The sequence below is a fragment of the Trichoplusia ni genome, chromosome 4 (assembly GCF_003590095.1).
Source record: "Trichoplusia ni isolate ovarian cell line Hi5 chromosome 4, tn1, whole genome shotgun sequence".
Taxonomy (NCBI): Eukaryota; Metazoa; Arthropoda; class Insecta; order Lepidoptera; family Noctuidae; genus Trichoplusia; species Trichoplusia ni.
In genome coordinates, this window is record NC_039481.1 from 9,335,470 (window position 1) to 9,358,109 (window position 22,640).

The following is a 22,640-nucleotide window of genomic DNA, read 5'->3' on the forward strand; positions in this document are numbered from 1 at the left end:
CTTAGAAAGTGGTGAAGGGTGGACGAATCTGGATCATGTTTATTGTATTTTCAACTTAAAAAGTGACGTTGAAAGTGAAACTTTTCTTAGGCTATATGACCTACTTGACACGCACTTGAATCTGGATTTGTCTCTATTTGTATTTAAGTTAACACTAGATAAGACATTAAGGTACATTTTACTATAAACGCAGCTGTTATTTAATATCTATAGTATTCAACTATAATTATTCACTTATAGTTGATATTCGACAGGCATTCCTTAATTTTTTCTTCACGTTTAAAAAAGTAAAGCTACAAATTTTTTTCGAATGCTAAAAGCTGAACTTTGCCCAATTCGATATGATAGTTGATGTTTGCTCGACACACCCGCGACACGAGTAGTTCACACTGTGAAGTGCCCACCGATCATTTAAAAACAATAGCAGGTCAAGCAAATATTAGTTCGGTGCGAATACCTAACTAAATATGTGATGTATGAATGATTGTGGAAACTATCTACATGGTTCCTTTTTTTAAGTAAAAACCTGAACGTTTACAAGTATAAATTTGAAATAGAGTCCAAAACTATATAGCATAAGTTTATTTTCCCATGTTTTCTTATTTTATTCCTTTGTTTGTTTGTCCCGGTTGGATTTTTGCAAGTCAATTTTGTGGCACTTCCCGATAAGTTTAAGTCTGAAATTTTCAGCGAAGCTTCAAATTCGATGACAATGCAATTTACAACTATAAAAACGGCTAGACCGATTTTGATGGAGTGGCATTAACAAACGTGGGTTTTTTAATATTTTATTTCTTTCCTCAATTGGCACTGGATATAGTGGAAGAATGAAAAGGAAGGAGAAAGAAATAAGGAAGAATCCAGCAGTGGGACTTTGAAGGGTTATTCAAAGTTGATCATTTTTAGGAATCTTTACGTTATTGTTAATCAAAACCTTAAACTTCCTAAGTTCATATAAGCATATAAGGATAGATGATAAATAAATAAATAACTTCTAACGCTACGCTACTTTATTAACACTATTCAACAATTAACGAATATATCCGAAACTGACATTGATGTAAACATGTCGGGGAATGAATTCTTAAGTCCTAATGACCTTCTCATATAAAAAGATTTTATACAGTATCATCCGGGATCTTTACCTACTTAAAATCAAAAAGTTTTTTATTACAAGACCACCTTTCAAAACGTTCATATGGGTAAATTTTGCAAAGAATATTATAGGTATAGGTATATCGCTGTTATTCGGATCATAATCGATTTCTGCTTTTTATGTTTGCCGATTGAGCTTTGGCGGTGTGGTATATCATAATAAAAACGCGTTTTATATCACAAAAAGTTTTGCCAACAGATACGTATTATGAGGCGCCGCTGCGGGCAACAACAACAGCAACAACATGCGGCGTCATGTTATAGCTTTAAATCGAAAGTGTAGATAGTCAGTCATTAGACAAACAAATGCACCTGATCTTACACTTGGATCATCTGACCAAAACGATTCGTCCTTTAGTTGAAGTCCGTATTGTAATTTTAGTAACAATCAGTTTATCGGAGTGTAATCTGGTACAAAGTGACTCGAAATAGCATTGCAAATATTGGCACAAAGATTGGTTACCATATTAGCTAGTACTATCTGCCAGCAACATTTCGGCAGCCTCCCATTTCTCTTTACCCGTAATTAAAGTACAACAGATCAAAGGCCTCTCTCAAAGACCAAAACATGTTTTAGGTGGTACCCATTGTGCCTACAGCCCATACCATGTACTATCAAGCGGTATGGGTGGAAGCAGGACGACGCTAACTTAATGTATAGAGCTATCTCGCTTCTACAAGTGCAACAATGTTATTTTTAAAGCTATAGTAGAGGGATAGGTTGACAGGCACCCAGCAACGAGCAACCTTTGATTGCGCGCTTGTTTGTGGACGCCTCGTGTGACCTAAATTCACCTAGTTAAACTTTTATTGCATTTTCAGATATGTTTTGTATGACACTAAGCGAGGATGTCGTGCACCTTCTTTATGCTAAGTGTAGAAGCACTCAGTCAAGTTTGCTCTGTAATACCTTCTGATATTTCTGCTGTGCGAACTGTCTCAACAATGTTTTGGGTGTAATTTTGATCTTAAAGTAAGGAAAATCTTCAAAAGATTCTTGTCCTTGTAGAATTAATAAATGTATGGCACGAATAATATACACACAACACATAGAGAAAATTAAGTGGGGATATGTCAGACTTGCACCAACAGGAAACACCCAATTTTAGATTTTCGTTAATTACTTCCATGTCTTAAACCTAGACACCACCACACATTAAATGATGTAACGGTTTACTCACGCGTATTTATCGGGGTAGCCCGACTAGTTTCGGACCTAACCGGAGTCCTTAATCATGAGCAGACGCGGCGGGATCGCGAGTCGAACTGAGTTCGACTCGCAGGCTACCCCGATAAATACGCGTGAGTAAACCGTTACATCATTTAATAATGAATCAGTCTCACGATAGTTATTATAAAAACCACCACACATCACCGAGTTTTTCCTAAATATGTATGTAGGTAGCCAGCAAGGCTTTCGCTTGTAAAATCGGACGACCCTTTTCAAAGTACCAATAACAAATAGTTATATCACTAATAACCTTTAAGCTTTTAAGGGAAATCACACGTACACAAATAAATTACGCACCCCCCTACCACGAGACAGTTGGAGCGAGTAAACAATTTGATCAATGTTAATCTTTTAGCGATAAATAATAAGTCACAATCTTGTTTTTGTCTAACTTGGTAGCTAAATTATGCTTCAGTCTTCAACAACATATTTGTTTGTGCAGATTTAATCTAGTTTTTGCTCGTTACTGCTTTGCTGCGTTTTTTGTTATGGATGGTGTGTTTTTTTCTGTCCATAAATAGATTGTAGGATAGTTCAAGTTGTCTGTGCGTGGCGCTGGGTGTCTGTTTGCGAATGTTTACTTATTATGGAAGCTTTTGTGTGACAGTGAAACACGAACAAAATCTGTATTAGTACACATATCACTGTATTTTTACAATGGTTAACAAATGACGCCGCGCGCAAGGATGAAATTAATTGATAATACAAAAAATAACCTCACATTTTGCATACTTACAGACATTATTTTACATATTATTTTATAAATTTAATTCAGAACTTTCGGAAACATGTCCAATTTTTTTTTCATTACGTAATTATCAATCTTGATACAACTCCTCATTAATTCTCGCCATCCTCCCTAACCTATATCCTACGACAGCAGTATTCCCAAATAACTTAATCTCCTGATCTCATCAATAAATAATTCGCTCTGTTTCTTGAAGATATACGACTAATTTAGATCGTTCGATACTAGGGAAGCTTAATGTAGGGATCAACGTTAAATCCTATGAGGCCCTTTCCCAATAATAAAAGCTGTAGTTTGGCTTTTTAACTACCCTTCTTCTTAGTTTGATTAACTTTTATTACCAGCTTAGTTTAACGGAAAGAAAAATAGAACAAATGTCAGAGTCTTCAAGGTAGGATTTGGATTTTTTATTTATTTATAAATAACTTATACTACCATTACTAGTAGAGAGACCTCTCTCTGAACCTCCCATTTGAACCTACCTAGGTAAGGTAGAGCACGACTAATTTAAATTAGAAAAGAATTGTAGGAACGAACAAATAATAGGCAATTACGCTTAGTGGAATTACATTTTGGTTTACAGACTTCGAAACAAGCGATTTTCAGTCACTTTGTAGCTGATCATTCCTGAAGATTTATGATTAAAGATTTTTTTGTGACTTTCATTTGTATAACTAAGTATCTCGTATATTAGTTATGCTGGATACCCAAGAACATGAACACCAGAAAGAAAATGATATCTTTCAAATTCCAATGCATGGAATCCTGTATTCCTCAAGATGTTTTCCTTCGCCGTTTATTAGTTGTGTCGTATGTACTTGGAAAAACTCACATTATTATTTCACCTGCGTCGTGATCGAAAAATAATGCATAGAACCACAGAGACATCACAACGGTAGGCGGAGAGGCGCCTTACAGTATTAAAATTTCAATCAACTAGAATAATATTAATTGCCCTGTTATCACAACAAATACCCAAAACAATTTGTAATATAGACATTGGCTGTATGTTTTTAATATTAACCGCGACCAATGAAAACATATGAGCAAACATTGTTACCGTTTTTCATTAACACATTGTGTAAAACATATTTTATTCGTTGATCGTTTTAAGCATTAAACAAACCATTAATGAAAATACAATTAAGTGTGGATGTTAAACCAAGAGCATTTTAAAGGGAGGTTGTCTAACGTACAATGAGCAGGTACTTTACCTAAGTGAATCATTATTAGATTATCGAAAATTGATTGATAAATAAATGTAAAAATTCAATTCATTCGTTTTCAATATTTTTCGGTTGATATTTAAATACTTAAACGGTATAATTTATGGAGAAGCACGCTTAATTGAAAATCAATCCGCAATCGCTAGAGATATCGAAAAAACTTGGAAAAACATTTAAATTCCCTCTTCTCATTGTAATTAGTTCGGAAATTCCCATTTATACTAATGCTTTATATTTTCTCTTTTTTATATTTTATATAGTAGTGTTAGTACGTCAATAGATATGTGTTTTTTTGAGTTACTAAAGTAAGTTGTCTGCAAACTAGTATCGATTTCTGATAATCGGATCTCTAAAACTAATCAAATTTTAACTTAAAGGTATTCCAGAAAAAGCTTTCAACTATTTTTAAATCATTAAGATTTTTTTTTACCCACATTGACCACCAGAGATGACCAACATCAACAGAGATGTTGTGTTATCTACTCCAGCTGTCATTTTGGGCAAACAAACAGCAGATATTAATCGGTCAAATCGTCGTGGCGTATTGGAGACCTATCACCACATCTTCAAGTAATATTAAATTATAATAGCTGTGATTCATATGTGACAGCGCACTACATGCTGTGGAGCGTCTCTCCCCCACAACTGCTGAAATACTTCTATAATACGTGGCTGTAGGCCCTCCGAGCCGACAGAAGTATACACATTTTAATACAAGTTGCGGTGTTGAATAAATAATGAGTTCGACTTAGTTCGGGGTCCTGTTCTGATAGCGTTACGTTACGTAAGGAGGTCCAAACCCAAATCGCTCCTTGGTATTCATCACGGATTTCTGCGTAGTTTTTTTTCTGTTTGCATTTTTCGTTAAGGGGAAGTTAGATCGTGTTGAATTTTGCATGGAAATATTTCTGCCGTGTGAGTTGTTACAATATGCTGTTGTGAGTATTAAATACGGTATTCAGACGAATTTGGTAGAACCGAAAGCTGAAAAGAAGAGTTTAACTCTTTAAAAAAAGAAACGACTCCCGCACTAAGGAATTCAATCCTTGTGTCGCGGGGTGTTTCACAAACATACAACTCACATGCACAAAGACACCCAGACTCAGAACAAACATTCGTGGAACACACAAATGCTTGTCCTACGCGGGGATCGAACCCGCGACACGATGCGCAAAGTGGGTTTGGCGTGATGACCTCAACCACTCGGCTATCCGTCTAGTCTGGTATCATGTTATGTCGTATGTAATGAATTATCAACAATTATTATAGTAAAAGTTTACCAATTAACAGACCATGATTGGTCGTCATTAGTCCGTAAATCATTTTTCAAAAGATATCGAACACGTATTTTCTCTTTTACTTTTTCGCTTGAACAAAGAAACACGTCTTCTCCTTAACATGCCCTCCGTGGCTTTGCTTTTAATCAATCGTATTCGCCGAAGGTTTTACAAATCAGGAGAAGGTATATGTATATTAATCTTCATACCAAAGATTTAGTACTAATATTGTGGATTGAGAGTTGTTTTGTTGTCTCGGCAATTGTGCTGCATGCCTTGTTAACTTGTGACATTATTGAGTGCACTCAACTTCTACCAGTTATTGTAACATATTTCATTGCTGCTCTGCTTTTCTTATAATATAGTTATTTTATAATCCATAGCCTGAATAAAGAATAAAGCTATACTGCACTGAAAGATTTTGAAATTCGGACTAGTATTTTCTGAGATTAGCGCATTCAATCCAACAAACTCTTCTTTAAAAGAATAGATATGTAACCTTGTTACCAAGACCCCGTTGTCTGACCGTGTGTCCAAAGGCTGTATCTCAGGACCCGTGATAGGAAGGCAGTTGAAATTTTCATAGACTATGTATTTTCTTACCGTTATTCAACACAACATAACATACTAAAAATAAAAATGTAGTTTAAGCAAAACTTGGTACGTTCATACGTTTTTTCGTAAATCTGTTTATCTCATCCCATTTGTAATAAACTTCTACTTCCTAGTGTTAAGTGTTATAAAGTAGTCGAATACAAAATCCTTCTCAATTTTTATCCATTTGAACGACATCCTCAAATCCTCCCACAGCTTTGTAAGTGACAAAAGGCGACGCGTAGTAAAGTTTGAGACAAATCGAAATAGCTTGACAAATATTAGCCGACTTCGAGCCGGGGCAGGTAAGTGATATTCAATCCCAGACAACTCCTTTGACGCACCTCTGTAATACAAACCTCTATTGTTGAAAACTCTACGAGTCTACTTACATCACGCCAGTATCAATGATCGGGTAAGCAGAAAGACACCACCTATATTCTAATGAACGTTTCACTTCCACGTTTTTATACTCTCACTTTCTTGTTTGTATGTTTTTCGTTCCGGTTGGTTTTTTGTAACTGAATTTTGAGGCACTTCCGGAAAAGCTAGCAGGCTGAAATTTTCAGGGTAGCTTTAAACTAGATGACGATGCAATTTACAGCTATAAAAACTGCTGGACCGATTTTGAAAAAAAATCAATGGAGTGACATTTAAAAACGTAGGTATTTCGATTTTTAAGTATATTAATTTATTTTTATTGCTAGCTTATCGGAAAGTGCCTCAAAATTGAGTTGCTAATATCCATCCGGAACGAAAAACAAACAGACAAGAAAGTGAGTGTATAAAAATGTGGAATTAGTACTTATTATTATAAAGATTGATATACCTTTGGGTACAAAACTCAAAAAATAAAGAAAAACTTTTAACATCAACCACTTTACATTAAAATAAAATGTATTTACTTAACCTAGTACAAAAGCAGTGACAGTCGGATATACTAAAGTGTTGTTACAGAGTCACAAACTTTAAGTCTCGCGTTAATTTCCCCGGAGGACCATGTATTTCTCAAAGGCTCTCCATTTCTTTGTGTAAAGACCTATCCATTGAACGTAGTTTATTCAATCACTAAAGTAAAACTACAATATAACGACTTTAAAATTCCGTTTTTGAAATAAAAGTGTTTTAAATCTTGTTATCAAATGAGTTATACGATAGTAGTTTACTGCAACGAAATTGATAAACGGCCGAAAATGTTCGGTAAAGTTAACCGAATATTGTGGTACAGTTAAACTAAGCTGAAAGCTTAGTAGCAAATTTCTTTTTGAAACTCTTTGAACATTATGCACTATCAAAAAGATAAAATGTGGATAAAAACGCTCAGAAACCGGGAATTTGTCGGCAAAATATTGTTTCAATTCTATCTTTGATTCCTTTTTGTACTTTTTTTGTGTTGAATATGTGTGTAAATCCGAGTTGAAACATAGAGCATCATTTTTTTTATCTAAAACGTTTTTGAATATATGTTTAATAAATCAAGTCTAATGTCTATATATTACTGCAACGCTAGCATTCGAATGCTGAAGATCAAATTTCTTCGCTGGTTTTTGTTTAAAAAACAACTCCATTACTAAGGAATACAATTACTGAGTCGCGGGGTTTTCACAAATATTCAAGTCGAATGAACAAAAACGCCCAGACACAAGATAAGCATTCTTGGACCACGCCAATGATTGTCCTACGCGGGGATCGTACTCTCGACACGTCGCGCTCAGTAGGTTTGCGGCGGTGACCTCAACGACTGGTCTATCCCTGCCGACTTTCAACACTATATCTATACTAATATATAAAGCTGAAGAGTTTGTTTGTTTGTTTGTTTGTTTGTTTGAACGCGCTAATCTCGGGAACCACTGGTCCGATTTGAAAAATTCTTTTTGTGTTGAATAGACCATTTATCGAGGAAGGCTATAGGCTATATAACATCACGCTGCGACTAATAGGAGCGAAGATACAATGGAAAATGGGGAAAATTCTAACCACGTGGACGAAGTCGCGGGCAACAGCTAGTCATTTATATACTTACTATTTCTCGTCTATTCCAAACTAAGAAATTTAATTATATTTGTTTTAGTTTAATTATTACAAACCTTCCAACCTGACCATTCGTGTCAAAATCCTTTCATAATCCGACCCCTTAAGCTATTATATTCTCACGAGATCGCACAATACATTTAATTAAAACCCACGCACGTAGGCAATGGATTAATTAAAGACTTAAAACAATTTAAAGTAAAATTGTGAAAGTACTCGTTTAACTTTGGCTCCGAACTCATCATCGGCTAAGCCTTTACCCATCTATGTCGGGGTCGACTTCCAGTCTAACCGGCCGCAGCTAAGTACCAGTATTTTACAAGGAGCGACTGCCTATCTGACCGCCTCAACCCAGTTACCTAGGCAACACGATACCCTTAGTAAGACTTGTTGTCAGACTTTCAAGCTTCTGATTACCTGTAACTACTGTCAAAGATGTACGTATAAAAGCTGGAACCCACAATTTAATGAGCCTTCCGAAATACGGAGAAACTCATTATGACAGAGATGGTCACCCATCTACTGATCAACCGCGTCAAGTGTAGCTTAACCTGTGATCGAGTCGCTTATGTTGTTATAGCTTAGCCACGAGCTCCGTACTTAAATTGTAATTATAGAATCCTATTAGATACTAAAGCTTCGTTCAGTCTGCTTATCACCAGGCTAGACATATAACTAGACGCAGTAGGTGGATAGCTAGGCAGTCGAAATATTAACAGATGATCTATTTCACTTGACGCTAAAACAACAAAATCATCAAGTAGCTTTTGTACCCAGAGTCAGTCATTTTAACGGTTTTTTTTCTAACTTATCACCTCTCAGTGATCTAGTAAAAGACTAGAAAGCTTTTTTTACATCCTACTTTATGAATATAGGGATTCCATCTCGTAAAGGAATAACCCAAGCTAAATCTATTATATGCTTACCAACCCGCTATCCTAACTAATATTAAATGCGAATCTGTGTTCATGTATTACGCCTTCACGCCAAAACCATTATTTCTTTAACAATGCAAAAGCTAGGCCATATTTTATACCCGCTTACCCAGAGGAACACGGTATCCGGATAAAACGGGTAGCCTAAACTTCACAATATTCAAATAACATATTATAAAATTTAATTAATTGTTACACGCCCCCTCCCATTTCTTTTTCCATATTCCTCTTTCTAAGGCAAGTGTAGCCCAAGACTCTTTATCGGAGTCGAGCCCATCACGCCCGCCATCTATGCTTTGTGCTCCAATGTGTTTTTCGTGGTTTTAGGGCTCTCTAAAATTATCCACCGTCTTGAACTAGCAAGGCGATGAAATCTTGGCACTTGTCAGTAGACATTCAGCAGGTACGGCCTAGTAGACCTAGTATTTTTTTTTCCAACATCTTAGATTTGCGTCTCGGAGCCCAGTTGAAATGTCTTTTATTTTTCCAAAAAAAATGTTTTGTTTTTTATAAATGAATAAAACGAGAGCTGTTGCAGTTATGAAAGAGATTGTTTAAAACTACACCAAAGTCAATTAAGTTTTTTGATTAAATTAATCCACATTTATATTCAGAAACAAAAATAAACCATCAGCAATAATTGTCCCAAGAGATGAATAGGCAATTTCAGTAATCGATTAAATTCGATGATATCGATAAAATTATCCGATTAGTATTATTGCTCGATATCTCTAGGTTTAGATATATGCTTAAGGGGAGCAATGTTAAATTCAATTAATAATAGCAATTAATTCCCAAATTAAGCGGTTACGTGTGCCTTTGGCAGCCACCGCATAATCTGATCGATTCTCAGCGGTTAAACGAGATGGCTGCACTAATCATAGAGACCAGCTGACAGGTGTTGTGTGATCGAGCGCCATGTTTGTTTTATACGCACATAGATAGGTAGGTATATAAGTGAAGATACGTGATGAATGGCTACGCATTGTATCGCACTGACTAAATGCGGGTGACGTTACACGACAGTTTAGGTTTATTCAGTAAGATTCTAGCACTACGGCCTGACAGTTCGCCTGTCCATATGGTTTCCTTTTCCAAACCAAAAAAACGACTTTAGAGAGTACGTTTTTCAGACAACGTAATCGATACTGTGATACTGACAACTATAATACTTGCGAATTGCATATACCAAGTCTAGATTGTATATGTATCAGTAGGCAGAAAAATAATGTTGCATATATTGTTTGAAATGAAACTTCTTTTCAATAATTGTACAGGAACGTATTGCGGTTTTAATAAAGGAAACAAACACAAAACGTTTCGTTTCGACATATTTTTGCGGTTATTTTGTAATCTTATGAAATTATTAATTGTTTTGTTAATTACTTGCCTATTTTGGACAATTCTCGGGATATTGCGGTAATTTACCAAAGGTTTATTTTTAAACAAAGTGTGAAGGTGAATACTGATTGTATTTTAATGGAAATCGGTGGCGCTCTGATTTTAATAGGCTAAAACACGTGATTTTGTTGAGATCACTGCTGTTACTTAATCAACAAAATGTTAAGAGGTAATTAATATTTTGCATGAACGGATTGCAGGTTTGAATTCAATACTGTCAAATATCATTATGACGTTTTCAAAGATTTTTACGTACTTTGTTATTTATGCGATCTGATCAGATGTTCTGTTTATATGGCAATTGCAGAAGATGAAACCGTAGGTATTTGTGCGAGTCGGACTTAAGATTATCGCAAAAAAAAAAGTCAGCAATTAAATTTATTCCTTCAAATCTCTTCCTTAACCTCGATTTTTATTATTTGTTGTTGCAGCTTCAACAAAAACATAATATATGAAAAATATTTTTGTATAGGTGTCATGATCCATGAGACAGGCTTTGTGACAGACGGACGAACTAATAGACAGCGGAGCCATTTACCCGTTGTGTACTGAACGTCTGAACCCTATAAAAACAAAAACCGCCTGTTTAATTCCATTTAAACTTGTCTAACCTCTGTGATTTCCCATTTAATCCAACCGATTAACCTTTACCCATCCCTCGGTTATCTAAGAATAACACAGAGTTCACCAAACTATTTACTAAACTAAACGATTGATTGTAAAATCATTGTGCTCATTCATTACGTAGCGGTTTCACAGGTGCGGGTCAAATTTGTTGCGTAGATATCGAAGTATTTAAGTTATGTGCGTCTCTACGGGATCTTCCTGACTGGCAAAAGAGAGACATAAAAGAGAAATTGTATAGTATATTATGTATGGGCTATGTTTAACTCAGTTTATATACCTAAGTTTGACGTGACTATCTTTAGCATTATAGCTACCAAACGGATTGAGCGATTTAAATTGTTTTTTTATTTTATTAAAGGTGAATTATGTGCATGAAAGTTTTTGGCGTCGAGGATTTTGTCAACTTAACAGCATATGATGTGCCGTGAAATATTCGATATTCATTTACATACATCATTTTTATTTCTACGTAAATTCTAAACCTGTCTATACCTTAAATCCTAATGGATAAAGATAAACATAAAACAACATTTAAATGACAAGAGTCCATGGTAAAAAGTTTGCAAAAAGCAATTATTTACGTGACGCGAACTTTCAAGATTTGGCCTCCAGCTCTGAGAGAAATTAAAGCGCGGTCTACCAAACGAAGTGTTCTAACTTTCTCAACAATTACATAAATTAACTAGCATTTGCCCGCGACTTCGTCCGCGTGGTTGGAAGATATAAGTTAAGACACCTTGGGTTACAATATCGCAATTTTCTTACAGAACCCTAATATTTTTGAAATAAATTATAGCCTATGTTCAGCGAAGATAATGTAGCTTCTCAACAGTGAAAGAATTTTTCAAATCGGACCAGTAGTTTCGAAGCCTATTCGTGACAAAAAAAACAAACAATCAAATATTTCCTCTTTATAATTAGTACAGATATAGATATAGAGTATAAAAGTATAGATGTTGCTAATGAATGACGGGTCTTTGACATTCAAAACAAACAATTTCTCGAGCATTACTCGTTAACTGCACGATCGCAGATTTACAACAATATTGCTCTGACAGCAGATAGTATAAATCATAGAGGTCAGCGCCCGCAACAATGTATTAAGATCTATAGATATTGTTGCTGAAAATTGATTAATATCGTCTAAGTAATTATTGTCTAGCAACTCGCACCAGCTGAAATGAAATTGTGATGCGGATGCCACTCTGGGGAGACCAGGAGGTGGTCTTACGATAAAAGCACGTTAATTATTTGTTGTTCTGCGAGATCCTAGACAGGCCACAGTAAAGATGTACCTACGCACGTACCTCGTGAATCCTGGGCTGCGACCTGCACTAGTCGTTGAGCTTCCACAACGTTGGTGATCCTGAGATGATGAAGGCTACTGGCTGGTGATTTCACACGGTTTTTAATAGGAGGTGTACTTAATCGGCTTTTTTCGGTTTAAGTTGAGCCGCGATGTCGTACCGTGCCGCGCGCGCGCTTCCTTTTTTGAAAACTGACGCTAGGAGGCGTTGGCGACTCTAACGAACTTCGCGCGAGTGACGTCGTCGAATTTGATTGGTTTGGTGCGTACATGAACAACAAATAGATTGGCGTTTCGATACTGCTGTCGCAGGATAGCAGAACAACAATAAAAAAAGAGAAACTAAATTGGTCTGATTGAAACACGTTTTGCTTTTTCTTTTATGGAAACGAAACATATTGTGTTGAAGAATTTCTTTATAAAAAAATAACGGAATGTGCAAAAATAGGAATGAATGCATTTAAAATCTCAACTTACTCTCCTGGTAAATGCCAATGGAATCTGTTAAATGTATGGAAATGTAAACTGTTCATTAAAATATTTGTATGCATTAGAACATTTTTCACTTTATTGCTATTTGTCTACGAAAGCAGTATATTACGCAAAGTTGAAAATTTTATCATATTTTAAATATGCTTTAAGCAAAGAGATCTCATTCCACCAGCACTAAAAACTATTTTATGTCGACTTTCAAATAACTTAGGTACTGGCCTCAAAAAAATAATAATGAAGAATAGAAATTATTAAATGATGTAACGGTTTACTCACGCGTATTTATCGGGGTAGCCCGACTAGTTTCGGACCCAACCGGAGTGACATGAGCAGACGCGTGAGTAAACCGTTACACCATTTAATAATGAATCATTCTCACGATAGTTACTATCAAAAGAATAAAAATATTCATCGTAAGTTGTAGCTCTGTTTACTCTTTTTATCATTCCAAGCTCTTCCAGCGTCACAACTTACGTATTTAGAACAACGATGAACACTTTCTTATCTATACTTTATCGTGCTTTACATCTATACTTGTACTATTTACGAATGTATGAGCTCATACGTCATCATTAGTGTAATAATCATCGTGCAGCGAACGATAGCTGTTAATACCTGTTCACACGGATAACCGGCCTGTGACGTCATCGCGTCACGTGTTCACATGACGGAGGTGATACCGGATTAGGAGATGAGCTGCATAAAGTATATATTAGGAATGTTCTAAAAAGGTTAATAGGCTTTTGCCGAACTTGTTCATCGTAGTCAGTGAGAGATCGACTTGAAATATTTTTTGTATCTGGCTAAATAACTACAAATGATTGATTATTGATTGTAACACTTACATGGTTAACGGAAAGACAAAGGAGCTGCTGGATGCTGAGAACTCTGTTGCGCTTTTTTCTCCCGCGAGAGTACTTATGTGTCTATTGTAATTTGACCTCATAAATGTGGTACCTTCGTTGTATCTGAATTCCATAACACAAGTGCTTTAGCAACTTACTTTGGGTTAGAACAATGTATGTGATGTTTCCGCATTTATTTATTTTAATTCATAAAGTTCTACTTTACAGCCTTATGAGCCTTTAATGAATGATTTATAATTTGATTTGAGAGATAAATGAAAGAAATGGGGGTCGGTCACAATGTTGAGTTGAATGATTTTAAGACGATTACTCGATTTATATTTTATCGCAATGATGTAGTACTCAATAACTCTTGCTTGTGCAAGTGGGTTTTTGCTGCAAATAAACCTTTTTTCCTTCGAAAACGTTTGAGTTGTATGTATCTCAAAAAAGTTCTACCAAATGAAGCTCCTGATAAAAAACTCCGCAATATTCCCCGAACGACCCACAGGACTAACGATTGCTTCAAAAGGTCCCAGTGTCGGTGTGTTTGTTTATTAGAGATTAATGTCGACACACGAACTCGGTCGGAGAGCATCAGGACCTGTCCGCGGCAGCCGGCGCGGAGATGATCTATTGCGGAATTATTTCTGGTGGTTTAACACTGGTATATAGAGCTGTTACTAGTAAATTGTACTATAGGTATATATATAGTCCCAAATTATAAGTTAACTAGCAACCCGGATCGACTTCCCATACGATGCCCATATAAGTACACTACAAAATTACTTTAACGTTTTTTTTTTTATTTTGGTAAGGATTTAACAAAATATCCCATCGTAACAAAAATAATTGCGAAATAAGCGTATTACTCATATAAACCTACCTCTTCATAAACTCTACTACTACTATTAAAAAAAAGCTCAACAAATCCGTGACCTAGTTTTAAAGCATTCAAAGGGCATAGCATAATACTGAATGTTCTATACTGTGCATCGAAGGAACTCCATTATAAAAACTTTCAAAAGTGAGTCTCAAATTCGGACAAGAGACAATGAGAAACCGTACAAGGAGGCTATGAAAACAAATCGATTGGATGTCAATAAAATTCAAGTGTACCCATAAATTGATTTGTTATCCAACAAATTTTATGACCTTTTTATGATGAATAACCTCAATCTTATTTTTCAGTATTGGTTTTCATAGCGGCAACAAAGAATAAGATCATTTGGGTAAATATTACTGTTCTTAAAGAGATAGATAGAATATTCTTTATTGCACACTATTATAAATACAGGTAGTAGTCAGATTAGTTAATTTTAAGTCTTATTGCTAAACACGATCTTGAGATTGCATATAGGTAGGTATACGCATATAGTTCATTCGTGTTGCGTTGTCCAACTATACATTAACGCGTAATGGGGACTACACTAGCGAACAAGTGTTTGTAATCCGTCAATGTATACAAGGACTTATTGATTGGGACCTGTTAAAGTATCGCTAGCAACTAAAGCCCATGAACAATGGATATTCTATTTACATAGGTTCTAAATACGGTTAAATGGTATGAATAATGTCATTTAGGTCGGGAAACAAAACTCGTAGAAACTTGCTGAATATGAACCGTGAGTTGGAAACGCGCACTGATGCCATGACGGTTCAGTAAAAAAATAACATTTTCCAACCTTCCTAACCTCGTTTTTTTAGGTTTTTATTTAAATACGTCATTTTTGAAAAATCCAACTATTAAGCTACAGTAAATCTAAGATACAGCCAAATTACAGACTAACGGATAGACAACCGAGCCTTAGCAATAGCCACAGCAATTTTAACCCCAAAAATATGTTATAGGGTATTTTTGGGTTGTCATAAATTCGTGATTTTTCACCTCTTTCGTTGCTGTCCGTACATAAACCCCGGAGAACATAGGGTAACCTTGATCGGCGCGGGAAACTCGACGCTCGTTTGTTTTTGAGGTGCGACCGCGAACTACAGGTAACATGACTTTATTGTTATTGATTTTTGCACCGAAAATGGATTAATTGGTAAATTGGTGCGGTATTGTTCTTGTACTCAACACATTCTGAATCATAATTAATATGGTTGAGGACCATTTTTTTTTTGGATTCGTCATGCAGTTTCATGCATTGTCGAGAAGAAAAATATTTTGACGTCAATCCTTGCTACAAATTATGTTAGTCTTTTACTTTACCAGCGTTGTCAAGAGCTTTAAAGCTTTTCGATGTTTCATTTAAATATATACTTATGTACCTTTTCAACAACACTGAGCGTATGTAAAGAGCAAAGAAAGAAATATCAGGTATCATTGATATCGAAAAAGAATCCCTTGTGGCAATTTATGGATCGCTCTGATGGGTAACCCATGTTGCTCTGTCACTAAGCTCCCAGCTTGTCAGAGCTGTGGGGTGGCAAAAATATTCTTGCGTATTTTATCATGTACCCAAAATGAGCATACTTTTAAACCGAAATCCATAACAATTTTGAAGAGGAAAATTACACAGGTTCTCAGCAGATGAGTAAGTGGACAATGTATGTTATTTCCCGTTATTTCAAACTAAGTAGGTATATAAACCCTAGACTTTTCTCGAAATGAGTAACCAAATGTTTTTCTCTCATTCATTAGTGCATTCTTATGAAAACAAGGAAAAATAACTGCATAATGACGTTTCATTTACAATGTTAGTGAATGATTGTTCATTCACTAACCGTAATTAATTGTAACCGAGTGGTAAATGTCATCGCGCCAAACCCACTCGACGTGGTGCGGGTTCGATCACAAGCATTTGTGTGTTCCACGAGTGCTTGTTCCGAATCAGGTTGTCTTTGAGCATGCGCCTTGAATGTTTGAAAAACCTCCGCGACACATGGATAACTTCCTAAATGCGGGAGCGTCTCATAAAGAAGAAAAAAAAGTCAGAGACGAATCTATTTGGATATTTTGAACTGTCTTCAAAATGTTATTAATTGCTCGTCACCCGTAAACGTCACTCTTTACACATCGGCCTCCACACAACACAAGAAAGTGACCTACCGGCCCACATTACTGGCCGGTGGAAGCCCGCGGTCGGTGTATGAAGGATTGCAACGCATTGCCATACACCGACATAAAAACGCGGATGACGTAGCACGGCGTTTCAGGTTTAGTCAGTAAAAGTCTGACACTACCCATTTCCTCCCCCGAGGGAGTGGGTGTCCATGAGGATTCCCCCGCCTAAAGAAAAAAAAAAAAAAAAAGGTCTACGAAAAGAAAGTTCTGGAGTTCGATCACTTGCGCACATGCTTGTTTTTGTAATAATTAATAAGCAGGATGTGCGTGCGAGATAAGTATGGGATTTTAACCTTAATATTTTTAAGGACAATGAGTTACTTGGATATTATTATACTATTATATGTACCTACATAAAGAAATACTATGAATCATTATAAGCTTTGAATGATTCAACTCTAATATTGCAATAGGTTACCGCATAAGTGCTTGATAATTATAGAGAATCAGATAACAATAGTGGAATATCACTAACTGATATTTACAGAAATATCATGAGGAAAATAGGCTGGGATTATTGTACAGGATATAATGAGTTATTTTTGTGTGACGGGACTATAGACTGCACTTCCACCTTTTAACACGAAAAGAAGTTGGAAAACTGTTGTCGGATATGCGATAAAGAAATATAATACTGATATTATAAAGTTTGTTTGAGCGCGTTAATCTCAGGTACTACTAGTTCGATTTGCTTTTGGTGTTAGATAGCCCATTTATTGAGGAACGCAGGTATTAAACATAAATAATAAGAGCAGTAATGAAATATGTTACAAAACAGGGAGGGGAGAAACAGGCGTACTCTCAAACTATTCAACCGATTTTCAACAATTTCTTGGCCAGAAATCGTGTAACATAGGCTTCGATGGAGAAGGGAGACCTTTGCCCATCAGTGGATTCACATTCATAAAATAATACGTATAACTAAACGTTAAGTTAATATGCGCGCAATAAAGATATAATATTCCGTAGACCTACTTTTCCAAAACCCTTTTTGTTAATTTAGCCCAACTCCTCCCAAAAGACTACTCGATGTAGGCTCGAAATTAAACGAAGTTGTGTCATGTTTAATACGGCATATATTATACACTTATTACCTACAGATACAAACATCAGATACAAAGTTTTTCAAATAAAAACATGATATTTGTCAAATATTTGTTGTCCGATCAATCAATGGCGATCAACTGATTTGGCAATACATATTTAGTGGAATTGTAAAGTAAGTGTGTATATTTTAAACCTGTTCTACATTTTCATTTTCAAATATGATTCCAAGCATTGAATATCTTAAGGCAAATTGAAAAAATGATTCGTTTTATAACAATTTTGTAGCCGACATTGAGTAACATATTAAAATATTAACTCTTAAATAAAACAAAATAATAATGTTTGCCTCGTGTCATATTTCGTACTAAAAAACTTCAAAATGTAAGGCTGTCCAAATTAGGCTCGTGAAGGATTTGAACCTCCGACCTCCGATTGCTCAGGTGTTTGAACCTGGATATCGGCGCTCTCGCCCTCTGAGCTAACGAGACCTGTAGGAGGAATTTCGAATTTATCGACCAGTACACTCAAATTTGGTCTCCACCATTTGAAAATCGACCTTAAAGGTCAAAGGATAAAGCTGTTATTCATATCTAAGTAACCTCTGCCTGTGTACCATGATATTTCGTAAACCGACACGCTACGACAGAGCAGTAACCGTGGTAGTAGGTAGGTAATACAAGTTCAATATAAAAAATTGAAAAAAAAATCTTATAACAAAGCTTTCTGTTGTATGGTTCTCTATATATAAAAAGTTTAAGTTTTAAATAGAAGTTTATATTTTATAATTAAAATTTATTTTCCTCTTTTCAGTTTGTTTTTTGAAGGCGGTTCCTTTTTTTACGTTAAAAAATAATAATCACTATATTCTTTCTAGTTTGTTATAAGAATTTTAAAATTATTTAATACTTTTAATTTTTTTATATCTGTTACATAAGTTCACATATATTGATAACACTTTCTCTAAAAATAACTAAAAACCTTCAAACTCACATACCTACATACAGTACAAGTCAAACTCAGAACCTCCTTTTTTGAGTCGGTTGAAGCACTGAAACCTTCTACTGAATGTAAAAAAAAACTTTTTACTTTTTACATACAGAGGATTAATAATAATTATATTTAAAAAATTTGATTCGAATTATTTCACCATTATCGTCAAAACAATAGTACCTCCATCGCGTGATGACCAAACGTATTCAATTTTACGTCAGAGATATGTCAACCGCAACAGTTTAATCCACAACCCTACTCACTGCTGACCTTGTGTTGTATCACTATTTCACAATAACCACAATTTATTCCTAAAGGGATTTAAAGTTATCGGCCGCACACAGTTTGGAAAGTATTTCCATGTAAAACTAATCTATGTGTAGAGCACAGCTGAAAGGAATTTACTATATTTTTTTTCCAAGTATTGTAATTGTTGATAGTGTTTTTCTTTAAGAAAAAAACGTATTACGTATTAAATCATAGATTAAAAAATCTAAAAGCCCACGTTTTTAGTGTCATTCCATTATAATTTTACCAATATCGATCCAGCCGTTTTTATAGTTGTAAATTGCATTGCTACCCTGAAAACTTCAGCCTGCTAACTTATCGGGAAGTTCCTCAAAAACTGAGCTACAAAAATCCAACCGGAACGACATATCTACAAGAAAAATGAGTGTTTAAAAACATGGGAAAAAATACTGCATATTGTACCAAAAAACATTTGAAAAAATTGTGTCAGTGAGTGTTTCATAATTAATAACACACCTTACCGTGTTACATCGACACAGCCCTCAACATTAACAGCTGACTCCAACAATACGTAAACAAAACAATGTTCCGCAAAGTTTTAATGAAAACATTGTCGTTTATCGGAGCGGCTACTCTCGCACAATAACTTTAGATTGCGTATGACATTGTTCTGGCATTAATGGATTGATTGGTATACGTGAAATATTATATTTGTGAAGTTAAGCCGTTCTTTGTTTTCATTGTTGCGTATTGACAATTTGTGTTTTTTTCCTCACCTGGTTTTGATAACCCTTATTTGTAGTTTCGTTTATATGTATTTGTTTATTATATTTATGACTGCTCGCGACTAAGTGTGGATTCTCATCAAGTTCAGATCAGTAGTTTTTAATTGAAGTCCTTTATTTTAAGTAGTTTATTATAAGTATTGCAAATTTCATTTAATTTAGTAAAAATAAGCCAACACATAAGATGAAACTTTTATTTACAGTCACTTTAAATATCCTTTAAATTAAAGTAATTTTCAAGAATAACACGATGTAGTCAAAAATGTTAAAACCACCGTTCATTACTAAATTAATCTTTGGAACCTGCACATTTTCAGTAGAACACTACAGACAACTTATTATTATACTTTGCCAAAACAGAGACAAGTTTTCTAAACTTACCTGAAAAGGTAAAACACTCAAATACGTGAACTCGGAGCCATATTTTCTTAAATGATAAGCTTCACATCAAGAACATAAAAGCTTTGTAATTCTCTTTTAAACCTGAGTTTAGGAGAAGAGTTTAGAAAAGTACTGTAATAATATTTCAAATGTTTTCAGTCTAGTCTTTTGTAAAAACATATAAACGGGTTTAATAAACGTCACGCTAAAGAGAGAATAAAGCATGATTCGCAAAAAAGTAAACCAAAATACTAGATTTTATTCTTTTATGCTCTGCATTTAATTATTTTACTTAGCAATATTATAAGTTGAGTAAAGAGAATGAATCCATTTGCTATGAATCCTTACCATTCACGCAGCATACCAAGCAAATTTAGCAGTCAAACCTAGTTCGAACATTTCAAGTATCCTTCTCACCGGTTAATACCAGCGGCGGACTGCATCACCCTTCCCTTGTTGTCGTCAGGTACGACCACGGGAACGCGATACCACTACCACTACACCTAATTATAACCTTATCCAAAGGAAGTTTGTGTATAGTAACCTTTCTTTGTTATTCCTATACCTATTTAAGTATCTCTGTCCTATACAGACTGATCATCTCCAAAAAATGATTCTCCATTACTATTTGTTATATAACTGTAACTATATATAGAGTCTCATCACTATCTAAATATCGCACGCTTCACTCAACATTGTGCGCAAAAAATATTAGGCTGATATTAGGGTGTCAATACCATCCATCATAGTCCACACATCGTCGCCCTCGGGTCAACGACACCGAAATCTGCAAGTTACGCCCGAAAATAAAACTCTATGCAAATAAACTTTTCAAAAAGAAATTCAAATGTAATGTGAAAGCGTCCAGTCAACTGGTCTTTTTCTTCAATTGTTATCGTCGAGACGCAAAGATAGATAACTACGGAATTTTTATGACATCTATTGGTTGATCTCGAGACCTTTGAGACGAGCGATCTTAAATTCCGAACAATCAAAAGTTTTTGATAATTCAAGTTTATCAAGTTGGGAATGCGTTTCAAAAGTTTGTGAGTGATTAAATTCAAAATACTACTTGCATGTTTTGGTGTTTACGTTTTGTGAATGAAACCTTAACAATTTTGTCATGATTTATATTCATAGTAAAGTATATTGAAAATAAATATCTATTTATATCAAAGAAACGAATATTTTCTTTAGACTACCTACTGTTACCAACTTCCCAATAAACTCAAATCCAATAAAAAGAAAACACTATTTTCCTTTTTTAATAGTTCCCGCCCGCCCTAATAGCAGGTTTTATCCTCGCGCCGTGGGGCGTTACACAAACATTCAAGTCAAAGACACAAACACACGATATCAACATTGTTTACCAATCATAATTAGTAATTGTTCTGTGGAAGTGTCTACAGCGTATATTAATATGACTGCGGAAGCGAGACAGCGCAATACATGACATAAAGCGGCATCTCTTTCCCACACCTGCGACAATATTACTCAAGACGTAGCCCTTGTATAACAGAGGCTTTGACAAGGCGGATCACTAAGCGCCATTTTTAATCTGATAAAAGGCACCACTTACCAATATTACATTGACGATATTGTCATATAACCTTACACATATAGACTTCAAGCTTACAACTAAGTGGTTGAAACATGAATTGTAGCACGGTATTGCTTAAGTATTTTTCTTTCCATTCGCGTGTATGAGATAAACGCTGTCTCGTCTCTGCCTTTAAAAATCAAAGCTTACTCTTTGATTTAGTGTTATCCACTACAAGTCGAAACATAACATTGGGATAATAATCCTATCCTATGTGTTAATCCTGATTATAAACTATCAATGTATCAAGTTTCGTCTAAATCCGTTAAAGGGTTTTGCGTGAAAGAGGAACAAACATACAAACTTTCGCGTTTAGTATTATGTTCACATAGATCTAATTTACAAGTTGCGTAAACTTAAATCATAATTATTTACACAAAACAAGACTTAGTTGTTAGGTAAAGCTGTAGTTTTAATTAAATCCTAAGTCCGTTTTTAGAATATCCAGGCCGGTTTAACATTTATAATCCAGGCCGAGCTTACCTCGGTTTTGTATTCACATTTATAATTTAAACGAAATGTTTCTTAATTTTTGTAATCTTCTTCTACCATTGCAAACAAAGGCAGAATAAAAATTGCGTATGAATATAAAGTGATTTTTTCTTTCATTAGTTTTTATTAAATAGGAGCAGTTACTATGTTATTGGTAAAGT

General features: G+C 35.1%; 1 protein-coding gene across 3 annotated transcripts in view; it reads right to left on the reverse strand.

Moving 5' to 3' along the window:
* LOC113492944 (adenylate cyclase type 8-like) overlaps positions 1 to 22,640 on the reverse strand; it is a 108,634-nt gene that overhangs the window by 70,300 nt on the left and 15,694 nt on the right. The window contains exon 1 of one of the 3 annotated variants that reach the window (XM_026870683.1): positions 12,533 to 13,296. The exons of the other annotated variants lie outside the window; for them this stretch is intronic. The gene's annotated coding sequence lies outside the window, so the exon portion shown is untranslated. Of the gene's footprint in view, positions 1 to 12,532; positions 13,297 to 22,640 lie in introns of those variants that run through there. 3 annotated transcript variants of the gene reach the window in all.